Here is an 18,456-nt window from a genome sequence, read left to right as displayed (position 1 = left end):
CTGCTACTCTGTCCATTGCTGTCATTGAGCTAGTTCTGTGCTACTCTGTCCATTGCTGTCATTGAGCTAGTTCTTTGCTACTCTCCATTGCTGTCATTGAGCTAGTTCTCTGCTACTCTGTCCATTACTGTCATTGAGCTAGTTCTCTGCTACTGTCCATTGCTGTCGTTGAGCTAGTTCTCTGTTACTCTGTCCATTGCTGTCAATGAGCTAGTTCTCTGCTATTCTGTCCATTACTGTCACTGAGCTAGTTCCTTGCGACTCTGTCCATTGCTGTCATTGAGCTAGTTCTCTGCTACTCTGTCCCTTGCTGCAAATGGTCTAAACTGCACTGCAACTCTGTCCATTACTGTCATTGAGCTACTTCTCTGTTACTCTGTCCATTGCTGTCATTGAGCTAGTTCTCTGCTACTCTCCATTACTGTCATTGAGCTAGTTCTCTGCTACTCTGTCCATTACTCTCATTGAGCTAGTTCTCATCTACTGTCCATTGCTGTCATTGAGCTAGTTCTCTGCTACTCTGTCCATTACTGTCACTGAGCTAGTTCTTTGCGTCTCTGTCCATTGCCGTCATTGAGCTAGTTCTCTGCTACTCTGTCCATTACTGTCATTGAGCTAGTTCTCTGCTACTCAGACCATTACTGTCATTGAGCTAGTTCTTTGCGACTCTGTCCATTGTTGTCATTGAGCTAGTTCTCTGCTACTGTCCATTGCTGTCATTGAGCTACTTCTTTGCGACTCTGTCCATTGCTGTCAATGGTCTAAACTGCACTGCAACTCTGTATATTACTGTCATTGAGCTTTTTCACTGCTGCTCTGTCCATTGCTGTCATTGAGCTAGTTCTCTGCTACTCTGTCCATTACTGTCATTGAGCTAAATCTCTGCTACTCTGTTCGTTGATGTCATTGAGCTACTTCTCTGCTACTCTGTCCATTGCTGTCATTGAGCTAGTTCTCTGCTACTCTGTCCATTGCTGTCATTGAGCTAGTTCTCTGTTACTCTGTCCATTGCTGTCAATGAGCTAGTGCTCTGCTTTTCTGTCCATTACTGTCACTGAGCTAGTTCCTTGCGACTCTGTCCATTGCTGTCAAAGGTCTAATGCGCACTGCAACTCTGTCCATTACTGTCATTGAGCTACTTCTCTGCTACTCTGTCCATTGCTTTCATTGAGCTAGTTCTCTGCTACTCTCCATTACTGTCATTGAGCTCGTTCTCTGCTACTCTATCCATTACTCTCATTGAGCTAGTTCTCTGCTACTGTCCATTGCATTCATTGAGCTGGTTCTCTGCTACTCTGTCCATTACTGTCATTGAGCTAGTTCTTTGCGACTCTATCCATTGCGGTCATTGAGCTAGTTCTCTGCTACTGTCCATTGCTGTCATTGAGCTAGTTCTTTGCGACTATGTCCATTGCTCTCAAATGGTCTAAACTGCACTGCAACTCTGTCCATTACTGTCATTGAGCTTTTTCTCTGCTGCTCTGTCCATTGCTGTCATTGAGCTAGTTCTCTGCTACTCTGTCCATTACTGTCATTGAGCTAGTTCTCTGCTACTCTCCATTGCTGTCATTGAGCTACTTCTCCGCTACTGTCCATTGCTGTCGTTGAGCTAGTTCTCTATTACTCTGTCCATTGCTGTCAATGAGCGAGTTCTCTGCTATTCTGTCCATTACTGCCACTGAGCTAGTTCTTTGCGACTCTGTCCATTACTGTCATTCAGCTAGTTCTCTGCTAGTCTGTCCATGGCTGTCAATGGTCTAAACTGCACTGCAACTCTGTCCATTACTGTCATTGAGCTACTTCTCTGCTACTATGTCCATTGCTGTAATTGAGCTAGTTCTCTGCTACTGTCCATTGCTGTCATTGAGCTAGTTCTCTGCTGCTCTGTCCATTGCTGTCATTGAGCTAGTTCTCTGCTGCTCTGTTCATTGCTGTCATTGAGCTAGTTCTCTGTTAGTCTGTCCATTACTGTCATTGAGCTAGTTCTCTGCTACTCTGTCCGTTGCTGTCAATAGTCTAAACTGCACTGCAACTCTGTCCATTACTGTCATTGAGCTATTTCTCTGCTACTCTGTCCATTGCTGTCATTGAGCTAGTTCTCTGCTGGTCTGTCCATTGCTGTCATTGAGCTAGTTCTTTGCGACTCTGTCCATTGCTGTCAATGGTCTAAACTGCACTGCAACTCTGTCCATTACTGTCATTGAGCTTTTTCTCTGCTGCTCTGTCTATTGCTGTCATTGAGCTAGTTCTCTGCTACTCTGTCCATTACTGTCACTGAGCTAGTTCTCTGCTACTCTGTCCATTGCTGTCATTGAGCTAGTTTTCTGCTACTCTGTCCATTACAGTCATTGAACTAGTTCTCTGCTACTCTGTGCATTACTGTAATTTAGCTAGTTCTCTGCTACTGTCCATTGCTGTCATTGAGCTAGTTCTCTGCTACTCTGCCCATTGCTGTCATTGAGCTAGTTCTCTCTTACTCTGTCCATTACTGTCATTGAGCTATTTCTCTGTTACTCTGTCCATTGCTGTCATTGAGCTAGTTCTCTGCTACTCTGTCCATTACTGTCATTGAGCTAGTTCTCTGCTACTGTACATTCCTGTCATTGAGCTAGTTCTCTGCTACTCTGTCCATTACTGTCATTGAGCTAGTTCTCTGCTACTCTTGTCCATTACTGTCATTGAGCTAGTTCTCTGCTACTGTCCATCGCTGTCATTGAGCTAGTTCTCTGCTGCTCTGTCCATTGCTGTCATTGAGCTAGTTGTCTGTTACTCTGTCCATTGCTGTCATTGAGCAAGTTCTCTGCTACTCTGTCCATTACTGTCATTGAGCTAGTTCTCTGCTACTGTACATTGCTGTCATTGAGCTAGTTCTCTGCTACTCTGTCCATTACTGTCATTGAGCTAGTTCTCTGCTACTCTTGTCCATTACTGTCATTGAGCTAGTTCTCTGCTACTGTCCATCGCTGTAATTGAGCTAGTTCTGTGCTGCTCTGACCATTGCTGTCATTGAGCTAGTTCTCTTTTACTCTGTCCATTACTGTCATTGAGCTAGTTCTCTGCTACTGTCCATTACTGTCATTGAGCTAGTTCTCTGCTACTCTGTCCATTACTGTCATTTAGCTAGTTCTCTGCTACTGACCATTACTGTCATTGAGCTAATTCTCTGCTACTCTGTCCATTGCTGTCATTGAGCTAGTTCTCTGCTTCTCTGTCCATTGCTGTCATTGAGCTACTTCTCTGCTGCTCTGTCCATTGCAGTCATTGAGCTAGTTCTCTGCTACTTTGTCCATTACTGTCATTTAGCTAGTTCTCTGCTACTGACCATTACTGTCATTGAGCTAATTCTCTGCTACTCTGTCCATTGCTGTCATTGAGCTCGTTCTCTGCTACTCTGCCCATTACTGTCATTGAGCTACTTCTCTGCTACTCTGTCCGTTGATGTCAATGGTCTAAACTGCACTGCAACTCTGTCCATTACTGTCATTGAGCTATTTCTCTGTTACTCTGTCCATTGCTGTCATTGAGCTAGTTCTCTGCTACTCTGTCTATTGCTGTCATTGAGCTAGTTCTCTGCTACTCTGTCCATTACTGTCACTGAGCTAGTTCTCTGCTACTCTGTCCATTGCTGTCATTGACCTAGTTTTCTGCTACTCTGTCCATTACAGTCATTGAACTAGTTCTCTGCTACTCTGTGCATTACTGTAATTTAGCTAGTTCTCTGCTACTGTCCATTGCTGTCATTGAGCTAGTTCTCTGCTACTCTGCCCATTGCTGTCATTGAGCTAGTTCTCTCTTACTCTGTCCATTACTGTCATTGAGCTATTTCTCTGTTACTCTGTCCATTGCTGTCATTGAGCTAGTTCTCTGCTACTCTGTCCATTACTGTCATTGAGCTAGTTCTCTGCTACTGTACATTCCTGTCATTGAGCTAGTTCTCTGCTACTCTGTCCATTACTGTCATTGAGCTAGTTCTCTGCTACTCTTGTCCATTACTGTCATTGAGCTAGTTCTCTGCTACTGTCCATCGCTGTCATTGAGCTAGTTCTCTGCTGCTCTGTCCATTGCTGTCATTGAGCTAGTTGTCTGTTACTCTGTCCATTGCTGTCATTGAGCAAGTTCTCTGCTACTCTGTCCATTACTGTCATTGAGCTAGTTCTCTGCTACTGTACATTGCTGTCATTGAGCTAGTTCTCTGCTACTCTGTCCATTACTGTCATTGAGCTAGTTCTCTGCTACTCTTGTCCATTACTGTCATTGAGCTAGTTCTCTGCTACTGTCCATCGCTGTAATTGAGCTAGTTCTGTGCTGCTCTGTCCATTGCTGTCATTGAGCTAGTTCTCTTTTACTCTGTCCATTACTGTCATTGAGCTAGTTCTCTGCTACTGTCCATTACTGTCATTGAGCTAGTTCTCTGCTACTCTGTCCATTACTGTCATTTAGCTAGTTCTCTGCTACTGACCATTACTGTCATTGAGCTAATTCTCTGCTACTCTGTCCATTGCTGTCATTGAGCTACTTCTCTGCTGCTCTGTCCATTGCAGTCATTGAGCTAGTTCTCTGCTACTTTGTCCATTACTGTCATTTAGCTAGTTCTCTGCTACTGACCATTACTGTCATTGAGCTAATTCTCTGCTACTCTGTCCATTGCTGTCATTGAGCTCGTTCTCTGCTACTCTGCCCATTACTGTCATTGAGCTACTTCTCTGCTACTCTGTCCGTTGATGTCAATGGTCTAAACTGCACTGCAACTCTGTCCATTACTGTCATTGAGCTATTTCTCTGTTACTCTGTCCATTGCTGTCATTGAGCTAGTTCTCTGCTACTCTGTCCATTACTGTCATTGAGCTAGTTCTCTGCTACTGTACATTGCTGTCATTGAGCTAGTTCTCTGCTACTCTGTCCATTACTGTCATTGAGCTAGTTCTCTGCTACTCTTGTCCATTACTGTCATTGAGCTGGTTCTCTGCTACTGTCCATCGCTATCATTGAGCTAGTTCTCTGCTGCTCTGTCCATTGCTGTCATTGAGCTAATCTCTGCTACTCTGTTCATTGATGTCATTGATCTACTTCTCTGCTACTTTGTCCATTGCTGTCATTGAGCTAGTTCTCTGCAACTCTGTCCATTGCTGTCATTGAGCTAGTTCTCTGCTACTCTGTCCGTTACTGTCATTCAGCTAGTTCTCTGCTGCTCTGTCCATTGCTGTCATTGAGCCAGTTCTTTGCGACTCTGTCCATTGCTGCCAATGGTCTAAACTGCACTGCAACTCTGTCCATTACTGTCATTGAGCTTTTTCTCTCCTGCTCAGTCCATTGCTGTCATTGATCTGCTACTCTGTCCATTACTGTCATTGAGCTAGATCTTTGCTACTCTGTTCATTGATGTCATTGAGCTACTTCTCTGTCCATTGCTGTCATTGAGCTAGTTCTCTGCTACTCTGTCCATTGCTGTCATTGAGCTAGTTCTCTGCTACTCTGTCCATTGCTGTCATTGAGCTAGTTCTCTGCTACTCTCCATTGCTGTCATTGAGCTAGTTCTCTGCTACTCTGTCCATTACTGTCATTGAGCTAGTTCTCTGCTACTGTCCATTGCTGTCGTTGAGCTAGTTCTCTGTTACTCTGTCCATTGCTGTCAATGAGCTAGTTCTCTGCTATTCTGTCCATTACTGTCACTGAGCTAGTTCTTTGCGACTCTGTCCATTGCTGTCATTGAGCTAGTTCACTGCTACTCTGTCCCTTGCTGTCAATGGTCTAAACTGCACTGCAACTCTGTCCATTACTGTCATTGAGCTACTTCTCTGCTACTCTGTCCATTGCTGTCATTGAGCTAGTTCTCTGCTACTCTCCATTACTGTCATTGAGCTAGTTCTCTGCTACTCTGTCCATTACTCTCATTGAGCTAGTTCTCTGCTACTGTCCATTGCTGTCATTGAGCTAGTTCTCTGCTACTCTGTCCATTACTGTCACTGAGCTAGTTCTTTGCGTCTCTGTCCATTGCCGTCATTGAGCTAGTTCTCTGCTACTCCGTCCATTACTGTCATTGAGCTAGTTCTCTGCTACTCAGTCCATTACTGTCATTGAGCTAGTTCTTTGCGACTCTGTCCATTGTTGTCATTGAGCTAGTTCTCTGCTACTGTCCATTGCTGTCATTGAGCTAATTCTTTGCGACTCTGTCCATTGCTGTCAATGGTCTAAACTGCACTGCAACTCTGTATATTACTGTCATTGAGCTTTTTCTCTGCTGCTCTGTCCATTGCTGTCATTGAGCTAGTTCTCTGCTAATCTGTCCTTTACTGTCATTGAGCTAGATCTCTGCTACTCTGTTCGTTGATGTCATTGAGCTACTTCTCTGCTACTCTGTCCATTGCTGTCATTGAGCTAGTTCTCTGCTACTCTGTCCATTGCTGTCATTGAGCTAGTTCTCTGTTACTCTGTCCATTGCTGTCAATGAGCTAGTTCTCTGCTTTTCTGTCCATTGCTGTCACTGAGCTAGTTCCTTGCGACTCTGTCCATTGCTGTCATTGAGCTAGTTCTCTGCTACTCTGTCCATTGCTGTCAAAGGTCTAATGCGCACTGCAACTCTGTCCATTACTGTCATTGAGCTACTTCTCTGCTACTCTGTCCATTGCTTTCATTGAGCTAGTTCTCTGCTACTCTGTCCATTGCATTCATTGAGCTAGTTCTCTGCTACTCTGTCCATTACTGTCATTGAGCTAGTTCTCTGCTACTCTGTCCATTACTGTCATTGAGCTAGTTCTTTGCGACTCTGTCCATTGCGGTCATTGAGCTAGTTCTCTGCTACTGTCCATTGCTGTCATTGAGCTAGTTCTTTGCGACTCTGTCCATTGCTCTCAATGGTCTAAACTGCACTGCAACTCTGTCCATTACTGTCATTGAGCTAGTTCTCTGCTACTCTGTCCATTGCTGTCATTGAGCTAGTTCTCTGCTACTCTGTCCATTACTGTCATTGAGCTAGTTCTCTGCTACTCTCCATTGCTGTCATTGAGCTACTTCTCCGCTAATGTCCATTGCTGTCGTTGAGCTAGTTCTCTATTACTCTGTCCATTGCTGTCAATGAGCTAGTTCTCTGCTATTCTGTCCATTATTGCCACTGAGCTAGTTCTTTGCGACTCTGTCCATTACTGTCATTGAGCTAGTTCTCTGCTACTCTGTCCATTGCTGTCAATGGTCTAAACTGCACTGCAACTCTGTCCATTACTGTCATTGAGCTACTTCTCTGCTACTCGGTCCATTGCTGTAATTGAGCTAGTTCTCTGCTACTCTCCATTACTGTCATTGAGCTACTTCTCTGTCCATTACTGTCATTGAGCTAGTTCTCTGCTACTGTCCATTGCTGTCATTGAGCTAGTTCTCTGCTACTCTGTCCATTACTGTCACTGAGCTAGTTCTCTGCTACTGTCCATTGCTGTCATTGAGCTAGTTCTCTGCTACTGTCCATTGCTGTCATTGAGCTTGTTCTCTGCTACTGTCCATTGCTGTCATTGAGCTAGTTCCCTGTTACTCTGTCCATTGCTGTCATTGAGCTAGTTCTCTGTTACTCTGTCCATTACTGTCATTGAGCTAGTTCTCTGCTATTCTGTCCATTACTGTCACTGAGCTAGTTCTCGGCTACTCTGTCCATTGCTGTCATTGAGCTAGTTCTCTGCTTCTCTGTCCATTACTGTCACTGAGCTAGTTCTCTGCTACACTGACCATTGCTGTCATTGAGCTAGTTCTCTGCTACTCTGTCCATTGCAGTCATTGAGCTAGTTCTCTGCTACTCTATCCATTGCTGTCACTGAGCTAGTTCTCTGCTACTCTGTCCATTGCTGTCATTGAGCTAGTTCTCTGCTACTCTGTCCATTACTGTCACTGAGCTTGTTCTTTGCAACTCTGTCCATTGCTGTCATTGAGCTAGTTCTCTGCTACTGTCCATTGCTGTCATTCAGCTAGTTCTCTGCTACTCTGTCCGTTGCTGTCAATGGTCTAAACTGCACTGCAACTCTGTCCATTACGTCATTGAGCTAGTTCTCTACTACTCTTTCCATTGCTGTCATTGAGCTAGTTCTCTGCTGCTCTGCCCATTGCTGTCATTGAGCTAGTTCTCTGCGACTCTGTCCATTGCTGTCATTGAGCTAGTTCTCTGCTACTCTGTCCATTACTGTCACTGAGCTAGTTCTTTGCGTCTCTGTCCATTGCCGTCATTGAGCTAGTTCTCTGCTACTCCGTCCATTACTGTCATTGAGCTAGTTCTCTGCTACTCAGTCCATTACTGTCATTGAGCTAGTTCTTTGCGACTCTGTCCATTGTTGTCATTGAGCTAGTTCTCTGCTACTGTCCATTGCTGTCATTGAGCTAATTCTTTGCGACTCTGTCCATTGCTGTCAATGGTCTAAACTGCACTGCAACTCTGTATATTACTGTCATTGAGCTTTTTCTCTGCTGCTCTGTCCATTGCTGTCATTGAGCTAGTTCTCTGCTAATCTGTCCATTACTGTCATTGAGCTAGATCTCTGCTACTCTGTTCGTTGATGTCATTCAGCTACTTCTCTGCTACTCTGTCCATTGCTGTCATTGAGCTAGTTCTCTGCTACTCTGTCCATTGCTGTCATTGAGCTAGTTCTCTGTTACTCTGTCCATTGCTGTCAATGAGCTAGTTCTCTGCTTTTCTGTCCATTGCTGTCACTGAGCTAGTTCCTTGCGACTCTGTCTATTGCTGTCATTGAGCTAGTTCTCTGCTACTCTGTCCATTGCTGTCAAAGGTCTAATGCGCACTGCAACTCTGTCCATTACTGTCATTGAGCTACTTCTCTGCTACTCTGTCCATTGCTTTCATTGAGCTAGTTCTCTGCTACTCTCCATTACTGTCATTGAGCTAGTTCTCTGCTACTCTGTTCATTACTCTAATTGAGCTAGTTCTCTGCTACTGTCCATTGCATTCATTGAGCTAGTTCTCTGCTACTCTGTCCATTACTGTCATTGAGCTAGTTCTTTGCGACTCTGTCCATTGCGGTCATTGAGCTAGTTCTCTGCTACTGTCCATTGCTGTCATTGAGCTAGTTCTTTGCGACTCTGTCCATTGCTCTCAATGGTCTAAACTGCACTGCAACTCTGTCCATTACTGTCATTGAGCTAGTTCTCTGCTACTCTGTCCATTGCTGTCATTGAGCTAGTTCTCTGCTACTCTGTCCATTACTGTCATTGAGCTAGTTCTCTGCTACTCTCCATTGCTGTCATTGAGCTACTTCTCCGCTACTGTCCATTGCTGTCGTTGAGCTAGTTCTCTATTACTCTGTCCATTGCTGTCAATGAGCTAGTTCTCTGCTATTCTGTCCATTACTGCCACTGAGCTAGTTCTTTGCGACTCTGTCCATTACTGTCATTGAGCTAGTTCTCTGCTACTCTGTCCATTGCTGTCAATGGTCTAAACTGCACTGCAACTCTGTCCATTACTGTCATTGAGCTACTTCTCTGCTACTCGGTCCATTGCTGTAATTGAGCTAGTTCTCTGCTACTCTCCATTACTGTCATTGAGCTACTTCACTGTCCATTACTGTCATTGAGCTAGTTCTCTGCTACTGTCCATTGCTGTCATTGAGCTAGTTCTCTGCTACTCTGTCCATTACTGTCACTGAGCTAGTTTTTTGCGACTCTGTCCTTTGCCGTCATTGAGCTAGTTCTCTGCTACTCTGTCCATTACTGTCATTGAGCTAGTTCTCTGCTACTCTGTCCATTACTGCCATTGAGTTAGTTCTTTGCGACTCTGTCCATTGCTGTCATTGAGCTAGTTCTCTGCTACTGTCCATTGCTGTCATTGAGCTAGTTCTCTGCTACTGTCCATTGCTGTCATTGAGCTAGTTCCCTGTTACTCTGTCCATTGCTGTCATTGAGCTAGTTCTCTGTTACTCTGTCCATTACTGTCATTGAGCTAGTTCTCTGCTATTCTGTCCATTACTGTCACTGAGCTAGTTCTCTGCTACTCTGTCCATTGCTGTCATTGAGCTAGTTCTCTGCTTCTCTGTCCATTAATGTCACTGAGCTAGTTCTCTGCTACACTGACCATTGCTGTCATTGAGCTAGTTCTCTGCTACTCTGTCCATTGCAGTCATTGAGCTAGTTCTCTGCTACTCTATCCATTGCTGTCACTGAGCTAGTTCTCTGCTACTCTGTCCATTGCTGTCATTGAGCTAGTTCTCTGCTACTCTGTCCATTACTGTCACTGAGCTTGTTCTTTGCAACTCTGTCCATTGCTGTCATTGAGCTAGTTCTCTGCTACTGTCCATTGCTGTCATTCAGCTAGTTCTCTGCTACTCTGTCCGTTGCTGTCAATGGTCTAAACTGCACTGCAACTCTGTCCATTACGTCATTGAGCTAGTTCTCTACTACTCTTTCCATTGCTGTCATTGAGCTAGTTCTCTGCTGCTCTGCCCATGGCTGTCATTGAGCTAGTTCTCTGCGACTCTGTCCATTGCTGTCATTGAGCTAGTTCTCTGCTACTCTGTCCATTACTGTCACTGAGCTAGTTCTTTGCGTCTCTGTCCATTGCCGTCATTGAGCTAGTTCTCTGCTACTCCGTCCATTACTGTCATTGAGCTAGTTCTCTGCTACTCAGTCCATTACTGTCATTGAGCTAGTTCTTTGCGACTCTGTCCATTGTTGTCATTGAGCTAGTTCTCTGCTACTGTCCATTGCTGTCATTGAGCTAATTCTTTGCGACTCTGTCCATTGCTGTCAATGGTCTAAACTGCACTGCAACTCTGTATATTACTGTCATTGAGCTTTTTCTCTGCTGCTCTGTCCATTGCTGTCATTGAGCTAGTTCTCTGCTAATCTGTCCATTACTGTCATTGAGCTAGATCTCTGCTACTCTGTTCGTTGATGTCATTCAGCTACTTCTCTGCTACTCTGTCCATTGCTGTCATTGAGCTAGTTCTCTGCTACTCTGTCCATTGCTGTCATTGAGCTAGTTCTCTGTTACTCTGTCCATTGCTGTCAATGAGCTAGTTCTCTGCTTTTCTGTCCATTGCTGTCACTGAGCTAGTTCCTTGCGACTCTGTCTATTGCTGTCATTGAGCTAGTTCTCTGCTACTCTGTCCATTGCTGTCAAAGGTCTAATGCGCACTGCAACTCTGTCCATTACTGTCATTGAGCTACTTCTCTGCTACTCTGTCCATTGCTTTCATTGAGCTAGTTCTCTGCTACTCTCCATTACTGTCATTGAGCTAGTTCTCTGCTACTCTGTTCATTACTCTAATTGAGCTAGTTCTCTGCTACTGTCCATTGCATTCATTGAGCTAGTTCTCTGCTACTCTGTCCATTACTGTCATTGAGCTAGTTCTCTGCTACTCTGTCCATTACTGTCATTGAGCTAGTTCTTTGCGACTCTGTCCATTGCGGTCATTGAGCTAGTTCTCTGCTACTGTCCATTGCTGTCATTGAGCTAGTTCTTTGCGACTCTGTCCATTGCTCTCAATGGTCTAAACTGCACTGCAACTCTGTCCATTACTGTCATTGAGCTAGTTCTCTGCTACTCTGTCCATTGCTGTCATTGAGCTAGTTCTCTGCTACTCTGTCCATTACTGTCATTGAGCTAGTTCTCTGCTACTCTCCATTGCTGTCATTGAGCTACTTCTCCGCTACTGTCCATTGCTGTCGTTGAGCTAGTTCTCTATTACTCTGTCCATTGCTGTCAATGAGCTAGTTCTCTGCTATTCTGTCCATTACTGCCACTGAGCTAGTTCTTTGCGACTCTGTCCATTACTGTCATTGAGCTAGTTCTCTGCTACTCTGTCCATTGCTGTCAATGGTCTAAACTGCACTGCAACTCTGTCCATTACTGTCATTGAGCTACTTCTCTGCTACTCTGTCCATTGCTGTAATTGAGCTAGTTCTCTGCTACTCTCCATTACTGTCATTGAGCTACTTCTCTGTCCATTACTGTCATTGAGCTAGTTCTCTGCTACTGTCCATTGCTGTCATTGAGCTAGTTCTCTGCTACTCTGTCCATTACTGTCACTGAGCTAGTTTTTTGCGACTCTGTCCTTTGCCGTCATTGAGCTAGTTCTCTGCTACTCTGTCCATTACTGTCATTGAGCTAGTTCTCTGCTACTCTGTCCATTACTGCCGTTGAGTTAGTTCTTTGCGACTCTGTCCATTGCTGTCATTGAGCTAGTTCTCTGCTACTGTCCATTGCTGTCATTGAGCTAGTTCTCTGCTACTGTCCATTGCTGTCATTGAGCTAGTTCCCTGTTACTCTGTCCATTGCTGTCATTGAGCTAGTTCTCTGTTACTCTGTCCATTACTGTCATTGAGCTAGTTCTCTGCTATTCTGTCCATTACTGTCACTGTGCTAGTTCTCTGCTACTCTGTCCATTGCTGTCATTGAGCTAGTTCTCTGCTTCTCTGTCCATTACTGTCACTGAGCTAGTTCTCTGCTACACTGACCATTGCTGTCATTGAGCTAGTTCTCTGCTACTCTGTCCATTGCAGTCATTGAGCTAGTTCTCTGCTACTCAATCCATTGCTGTCATTGAGCTAGTTCTCTGGAACTCTGTCCATTGCTGTCATTGAGCTAGTTCTCTGCTACTCTGTCCATTACTGTCACTGAGCTTGTTCTTTGCAACTCTGTCCATTGCTGTCATTGAGCTAGTTCTCTGCTACTGTCCATTGCTGTCATTCAGCTAGTTCTCTGCTACTCTGTCCGTTGCTGTCAATGGTCTAAACTGCACTGCAACTCTGTCCATTACTGTCATTTAGCTAGTTCTCTACTACTCTTTCCATTGCTGTCATTGAGCTAGTTCTCTGCTGCTCTGCCCATTGCTGTCATTGAGCTAGTTCTCTGCTACTCTGTCCATTGCTGTCATTGAGCTAGTTCTCTGCTACTCTGTCCATTACTGTCACTGAGCTCGTTCTTTGCAACTCTGTCCATTGCTGTCATTGAGCTAGTTCTCTGCTACTGTCCATTGCTGTCATTGAGCTAGGTTTCTGCTAATCTATCCATTGCTGTCATTGAGCTAGTTCTCTGCTACTCTGTCCGTTGCTGTCAATGGTCTAAACTGCACTGCAACTCTGTCCAATACTGTCATTGAGCTAGTTCTCTACTACTCTTTCCATTGCTGTCATTGAGCTAGTTCTCTGCTGCTCTGCCCATTGCTGTCATTGAGCTAGTTCTCTGCTACTCTGTCCATTGCTGTCATTGAGCTAGTTCTCTGCTACTCTGTCCATTGCTGTCATTGAGCTAGTTCTCTGCTACTCTGTCCATTGCTGTCTTTGAGCTAGTTCTTTGCTGCTCTGTCCATTGCTGTCATTGAGCTAGTTCTCAGCTAATCTGTCCATTGCTGTCATTGAGCTAGTTCTCTGCTACTCTGTCCATTGCTGTCATTGAGTTAGTTCTCTGCTACTCTGTCCGTTGCTGTCAATGGTCTAAACTGCACTGCAACTCTGTCCATTACTGTCATTGAGCTAGTTCTCTGCTGCTCTGTCCATTGCTGTCATTGAGCTAGTTCTCTGCTCCTCTGTCCATTACTGTCATTGAGCTAGTTCTCTGCTACTTTGTCCATTACTGTCATTGAGCTAGTTCTCTGCTATTCTGTCCATTGCAGTCATTGAGCTAGTTCTCTGCTACTCTGTCAATTGCTATGATTGAGCTTGTCCCCTGCTACTCTGTCCATTACTGTCATTCAGCTAGTTCTCTGCTACTCTGTCCATTGCTGTCATTGAGCTAGTTCTCTGCTACTCGGTCCATTGCTGTCAATGGTCTAAACTGCACTGCAACTCTGTCCATTACTGTCATTCAGCTAGTTCTCTGCTACTCTGTCGATTGCTGTCATTGAGCTAGTTCTCTGCTACTCTGTCCATTACTGTCATTGAGCTAGTTCTCTGCTACTGTACATTGCTGTCATTGAGCTAGTTCTCTGATACTCTGTCCATTGCTGTCATTGAGCTAGTTCTCTGCTACTTTGTCCATTACTGTCATTGAGCTAGTTCTCTGGTATTCTGTCCATTGCAGTCATTGAGCTAGTTCTCTGCTACTTTGTCCATTGCTGTCATTGAGCTAGTTCTCTGCTACTCTGTCCATTACTGTCATTGAGCTAGTTCTCTGCTACTCTGTCAGTTGCTGTCAATGGTCTAAACGGCACTGCAACTCTGTCCATTACTGTCATTGAGCTAGTTCTCTACTACTCTTTCCATTGCTGTCATTGAGCTAGTTCTCTGCTGCTCTGCCCATTGCTGTCATTGAGCTAGTTCTCTGCTACTCTGTCCATTGCTGTCATTGAGCTAGTTCTCTGCTACTCTATCCATTACTGTCACTGAGCTCGTTCTTTGCAACTCTGTCCATTGCTGTCATTGAGCTAGTTCTCTGCTAATCTGTCCATTGCTGTCATTGAGCTAGTTATCTGCTACTCTGTCCGTTGCTGTCAATGGTCTAAACTGCACTGCAACTCTGTCCAATACTGTCATTGAGCTAGTTCTCTACTACTCTTTCCATTGCTGTCATTGAGCTAGTTCTCTGCTGCTCTGCCCATTGCTGTCTTTGAGCTAATTCTCTGCTACTCTGTCCATTGCTGTCATTGAGCTAGATCTCTGCTACTCTGTCCATTGCTGTCATTTGAGCTAGTTCTCAGCTACTCTGTCCATTGCTGTCATTGAGCTAGTTCTCTGCTACTCTGTCCATTGCTGTCATTGAGCTAGTTCTCTGCTACTCTGTCCGTTGCTGTCAATGGTCTAAACTGCACTGCAACTCTGTCCATTACTGTCATTGAGCTAGTTCTCTGCTGCTCTGTCCATTGCTGTCATTGAGCTAGTTCTCTGCTCCTCTGTCCATTACTGTCATTGAGCTAGTTCTCTGCTACTTTGTCCATTACTGTCATTGAGCTAGTTCTCTGCTATTCTGTCAATTGCTATCATTGAGCTTGTTCCCTGCTACTCTGTCCATTACTGTCATTCAGCTCGTTCTCTGCTACTCAGTCCATTGCTGTCATTGAGCTAGTTCTCTGCTACTCTGTCCATTGCTGTCAATGGTCTAAACTGCACTGCAACTCTGACCATTACTGTCATCAGCTAGTTCTCTGCTGCTCTGTCCATTGCTGTCATTGAGCTAGTTCTCTGCTACTTTGTCCATTACTGTCAATTAGCTAGTTCTCTGCTATTCTGTCAATTGCTATCATTGAGCTTGTTCCCTGCTACTCTGTCCATTACTGTCATTCAGCTCGTTCTCTGCTACTCTGTCCATTGCTGTCATTGAGCTAGTTCTCTGCTACTCTGTCCATTGCTGTCAATGGTCTAAACTGCACTGCAACTCTGACCATTACTGTCATTCAGCTAGTTCTCTGCTGCTCTGTCCATTGCTGTCATTGAGCTAGTTCTCTGCTACTTTGTCCATTACTGTCAATTAGCTAGTTCTCTGCTATTCTGTCCATTACTGCCACTGAGCTAGTTCTTTGCGACTCTGTCCATTGCTGTCATTGAGCTAGTTCTCAGCTACTCTGACCATTGCTGTCAATGGTCTAAACTGCACTGCAACTCTGTCCATTACTGTCATTGAGCTAATTCTCTGCTACTCTGTCCATTGCTGTCATTGAGCTAGTTCTCTGCTACTCTCCATTACTGTCATTGAGCTACTTCTCTGTCCATTACTGTCATTGAGCTAGTTCTCTGCTACTGTCCATTGCTGTCATTGAGCTAGTTCTCTGCTACTCTGTCCATTACTGTCACTGAGCTAGTTTTTTGCGACTCTGTCCATTGCCATCATTGAGCTAGTTCTCTGCTACTCTGTCCATTACTGTCATTGAGCTAGTTCCCTGCTACTCTGTCCATTACTGTCATTGAGTTAGTTCTTTGCGACTCTGTCCATTGCTGTCATTGAGCTAGTTCTCCGCTACTGTCCATTGCTGTCATTGAGCTAGTTCTCTGCTACTGTCCATTGCTGTCATTGAGCTAGTTCCCTGTTACTCTGTCCATTGCTGTCATTGAGCTAGTTCTCTGTTACTCTGTACATTACTGTCATTGAGCTAGTTCTCTGCTATTCTGTCCATTACTGTCACTGAGCTAGTTCTCTGCTACTCTGTCCATTGCTGTCATTGAGCTAGTTCTCTGCTTCTCTGTCCATTACTGTCACTGAGCTAGTTCTCTGCTACACTGTCCATTGCAGTCATTGAGCTAGTTCTCTGCTACTCTGTCCATTGCAGTCATTGAGGTAGTTCTCTGCTACTCTGTCCATTGCTGTCATTGAGCTAGTTCTCTGCTACTCTGTCCATTGCTGTTATTGAGCTAGTTCTCTGCTACTCTGTCCATTACTGTCACTGAGCTCGTTCTTTGCAACTCTGTCCATTGCTGTCATTGAGCTAGTTCTCTGCTGCTCTGCCCATTGCTGTCTTTGAGCTAATTCTCTGCTACTCTGTCCATTGCTGTCATTGAGCTAGTTCTCTGCTACTCTGTCCATTGCTGTCATTGAGCTAGTTCTCAGCTACTCTGTCCATTGCTGTCATTGAGCTAGTTCTCTGCTACTCTGTCCATTGCTGTCATTGAGCTAGTTCTCTGCTACTCTGTCCGTTGCTGTCAATGGTCTAAACTGCACTGCAACTCTGTCCATTACTGTCATTGAGCTAGTTCTCTGCTGCTCTGTCCATTGCTGTCATTGAGCTAGTTCTCTGCTCCTCTGTCCATTACTGTCATTGAGCTAGTTCTCTGCTACTTTGTCCATTACTGTCATTGAGCTAGTTCTCAGCTATTCTGTCAATTGCTATCATTGAGCTTGTTCCCTGCTACTCTGTCCATTACTGTCATTCAGCTAGTTCTCTGCTACTCTGTCCATTGCTGTCATTGAGCTAGTTCTCTGCTACTCTGTCCATTGCTGTCAATGGTCTAAACTGCACTGCAACTCTGACCATTACTGTCATTCAGCTAGTTCTCTGCTGCTCTGTCCATTGCTGTCATTGAGCTAGTTCTCTGCTACTTTGTCCATTACTGTCAATTAGCTAGTTCTCTGCTATTCTGTCCATTACTGCCACTGAGCTAGTTCTTTGCGACTCTGTCCATTGCTGTCATTGAGCTAGTTCTCAGCTACTCTGACCATTGCTGTCAATGGTCTAAACTGCACTGCAACTCTGTCCATTACTGTCATTGAGCTAATTCTCTGCTACTCTGTCCATTGCTGTCATTGAGCTAGTTCTCTGCTACTCTCCATTACTGTCATTGAGCTACTTCTCTGTCCATTACTGTCATTGAGCTAGTTCCCTGCTACTCTGTCCATTACTGTCATTGAGTTAGTTCTTTGCGACTCTGTCCATTGCTGTCATTGAGCTAGTTCTCCGCTACTGTCCATTGCTGTCGTTGAGCTAGTTCTCTGCTACTGTCCATTGCTGTCATTGAGCTAGTTCCCTGTTACTCTGTCCATTGCTGTCATTGAGCTAGTTCTCTGCTACTCTGTCCATTGCTGTCATTGAGCTAGTTCTCTGCTACTCTGTCCATTACTGTCACTGAGCTCGTTCTTTGCAACTCTGTCCATTGCTGTCATTGAGCTAGTTCTCTGCTACTGTCCATTGCTGTCATTGAGCTAGTTCTCTGCTACTCTGTCAGTTGCTGTCAATGGTCTAAACGGCACTGCAACTCTGTCCATTACTGTCATTGAGCTAGTTCTCTACTACTCTTTCCATTGCTGTCATTGAGCTAGTTCTCTGCTGCTCTGCCCATTGCTGTCATTGAGCTAGTTCTCTGCTGCTCTATCCATTACTGTCACTGAGCTCGTTCTTTGCAACTCTGTCCATTGCTGTCATTGAGCTAGTTCTCTGCTACTGTCCATTGCTGTCATTGAGCTAGTTCTCTGCTAATCTGTCCATTGCTGTCATTGAGCTAGTTCTCTGCTACTCTGTCCGTTGCTGTCAATGGTCTAAACTGCACTGCAACTCTGTCCAATACTGTCATTGAGCTAGTTCTCTACTACTCTTTCCATTGCTGTCATTGAGCTAGTTCTCTGCTGCTCTGCCCATTGCTGTCTTTGAGCTAATTCTCTGCTACTCTGTCCATTGCTGTCATTGAGCTAGTTCTCAGCTACTCTGTCCATTGCTGTCATTGAGCTAGTTCTCTGCTACTCTGTCCATTGCTGTCATTGAGCTAGTTCTCTGCCACTCTGTCCGTTGCTGTCAATGGTCTAAACTGCACTGCAACTCTGTCCAATACTGTCATTGAGCTAGTTCTCTACTACTCTTTCCATTGCTGTCATTGAGCTAGTTCTCTGCTGCTCTGCCCATTGCTGTCTTTGAGCTAGTTCTCTGCTACTCTGTCCATTGCTGTCATTGAGCTAGTTCTCAGCTACTCTGTCCATTGCTGTCATTGAGCTAGTTCTCTGCTACTCTGTCCATTGCTGTCATTGAGCTAGTTCTCTGCTACTCTGTCCGTTGCTGTCAATGGTCTAAACTGCACTGCAACTCTGTCCATTACTGTCATTGAGCTAGTTCTCTG

This window comes from Scyliorhinus torazame, chromosome 16 (genome assembly GCF_047496885.1).
Source record: "Scyliorhinus torazame isolate Kashiwa2021f chromosome 16, sScyTor2.1, whole genome shotgun sequence".
Lineage (NCBI taxonomy): Eukaryota > Metazoa > Chordata > Chondrichthyes > Carcharhiniformes > Scyliorhinidae > Scyliorhinus > Scyliorhinus torazame.
The sequence above is the reverse complement of the archived record's forward strand: the minus strand, read 5'-3'. Positions refer to the sequence as shown.